Genomic DNA, 2,983 nt, shown 5'->3' with positions numbered 1-2,983 from the left:
CACATCTACATCACCGTGGTAACTAAGGCCACACAATTACATCACCCTGGTAGTTAAGGCCACACAATTGCATCACCCTGGTAACTAAGGCCGCACAACTACATCACCCTGGTAACTAAGGCCACACAATGACATCACCGTGGTATATTATATTCACCTTTAAGTTGCTGAAATGCCAGGATTCCAGCTGTTTCTATTAATAATTACTCAAACTGATTGATTACAACTAATTGATTATCAGCTGAAACTTTGATTAGTTGTTGATTATTAGATGGTTTCTCTCCCTCAGTCAGTAGCTCTGTGTTGATCCACATCAGGTCCACTTTGGTTCTGGTAAGTCTGGATCTGGTTCTGGTTCAGTCCTGACAGTGAACTTCATATTTCTGAGGTCACATGTGGAGAACAGTTCTTCAGGTTATAACTCTCCAAACCTCGTGCTTGTTCTCTGAGAGCATGTTTCTGGCAGCAGAGTCAGAAGTTTATCTCAGAAAACACTTCAAACGTGATGATTCAGCAGCAGAACCCACCACACTTCCTGTTTTCAGCTGCACAAGAACAAGTGATGCAGATTTTACTCGTCAGTCGTCATTCGGACGTCCCCCCAAGTTTCCTGGAAACAAACTGCAGGCAGAAGAGAAAGTCACACGACCAGTCACAACTCATTGTTCCTCACTGTGGCTCATTTTTCACTGAAACATAAAGTCCTGCATCTCCGTGGAAACAGAGCTACCATGGCGAGGAGGAGAGACAACTCAGAAATGTTTTCTGTGTGATATGACATCATTAATGTGATAAAAATTATTTTTCTTTTTAAACAAAAAAACATTTCACTTTCTACTGATTGGTATTTGCCATGTCATGTCATCTGGTGTTTTTCCGTTGTGCTTTATTAAGTCCAGATTCAGTGCTGCTGCCTACCAGCACATTTCAGTGACCATCATGTGACTGTACTTGGTTGGCTGACTCCCCTGACCTGAACCCCGTGTGGAGTATTGTAAAGCGGTACGATGCCTATAAAAAGTATTCAGCCCCCTTGGAGGTTTCACCCTTTTGTTTGCTTTTATACATGAACTCATGGTCAATATCATTTGGCTTATTATCTATATTATCTTTAATATCATAGTGAAAACAGATTTTTATAAACTAATGTCAATTAATTGGAAACATATAGTGTAAACTAAGTGTCTGCATAAATATCCACCCCCTTTAAAGTGACTGACCTGATTTAACAGGTCCAGCCAGTTGATGCCAACAGTGTGACAGCCAGTGAAGTGGACATCACCAGAGTGTCAGGTAATGGTAGTATCAACACACCTGTGTCTGGGAGGTCCAGTCTCTGGTTCGTCAGTGTTCCTGCTGCAACTGCTACATGAAGACAAAAGAGCACTTCAAGCAACTCAGAGAAAAGATCATTTCAGAGTATAAGTCAGGAGCTGAAAGGTTTCCAACTCACTGGACATCCGATGGAGTTCAGCTAAATCCGTCATGAAGAAATGGAAGGAGTACGGCATTTGTTTAAATCTGAGTGAAGACTAGTGAGGGGGTCCACCAGGACACCTACAACCACTGTGGAGGATTTGAAAGCTTCAGTGGTTCAGATTGGAGAGACTGTTCATAACAACAACTGTTGTCTGTTCTTCACCAGTCACAGCTTGATGGGAGACAAAGAGAAAGACTCAAACAAAATCTCGCCTGAAATTCCCCCGAGACATGTGAGACACTCCAAGCTCAACTGGAAGAAGGTTCTTTGGTCTGATGAGACAGAAATTGGGTTTTTGGTCATCAGACCAGACACTATGTTTGGCAAACACCAAACACTTCAAAATCACCAAAAACACCACCTGTACCGTGGAGCATGGTGGAGGCAGCATCATGATGTGGGGATGCTTCTCAGCAGCAGGCCCTGGAAGGCTTGTAAAGGTCGAGGGGAACATGAATGCTGAATAATGTCACCAAATCCTGGAGGACAATCTGCAAGAGAACTATATCTTAGGAGAAGATTTATTTTCCAGCAAGACAACGACCTCAAGCATGCAGCAAAAGCTACACAGAAATGGTTCAAAGACAACAAAGTTCTGGAGCGGCTGAGTCAAAGCCCAGGGCCCTGTAGTACCAAGCCAGATCAACATACCAGGATATGTTTCAGAGATCCGGCTTGACTAACCCTAACAGCCCAATCAGGGTAACCGGTCCTACGACGGTCATCAACTCGGTCAGTCAACCCAGATCTGTCTGATCTGAGTGTGAGCGCGTAGGAGCGAGTATTTATGAAATCATTTACTTTGTATATGTTTAATTCACCGACATTATTTAGTAAAATTTGTTCTCACTTTAATCTAATTTTTTGTTTTCGCAAATTCTTGTAAAAAAAAACAAACAAATTTATATTGGCCATGATTTCATGAGTAAAAGCAACAACAGGGTGAAACATCCACGAGGGAACATACTCTGTGTCAGAGACCTTATTGGACTGATCTTAGGAAATATTCTAAGAATCAGAATCAGCTTTAATGGCCAAGTACGTACACAACATACAAGGAATTTGGTTTCGGCTGTTGGTGTCACCCTGGGAATTTACACGAATAATAGAAATAGGAAAATTAAAAGATAAAATAAAACAAAGTAAAATAACTAAAGAAAGAAAAGAATAAAATACAATAAATATTTAAAAAAAACAAAACAAGATATTAAGACAAATATATACAAGAATTTACACATCTAGTAGTAAAAGGTTTATGTACATTAGTGCAAATAGAAGCTGTGGTTGGAGTGGATCAGCTGTTCAGTAGCGTCATGGCAGTGGGACAAAAACTGTTCTCATGTCTGCTGGGTTTAGTCTGCAGGACTCGCTATCGCCTGCTGGAGGCAGGAGGGAGAACAGCTTATGACCAGGATGAGTGGGTCTGTCATGATGTTCCCTCTTCCTGGTTCTACTGGAGCACAGGTCCTGGATGGAGGGCAGGGGGGCTCCGTCCTGGTTCTA

The sequence above is a fragment of the Stegastes partitus genome, unplaced genomic scaffold (assembly GCF_000690725.1).
Source record: "Stegastes partitus isolate 25-593 unplaced genomic scaffold, Stegastes_partitus-1.0.2 Scaffold1851, whole genome shotgun sequence".
Lineage (NCBI taxonomy): Eukaryota > Metazoa > Chordata > Actinopteri > Pomacentridae > Stegastes > Stegastes partitus.
This window is presented reverse-complemented; position numbering follows the sequence as displayed.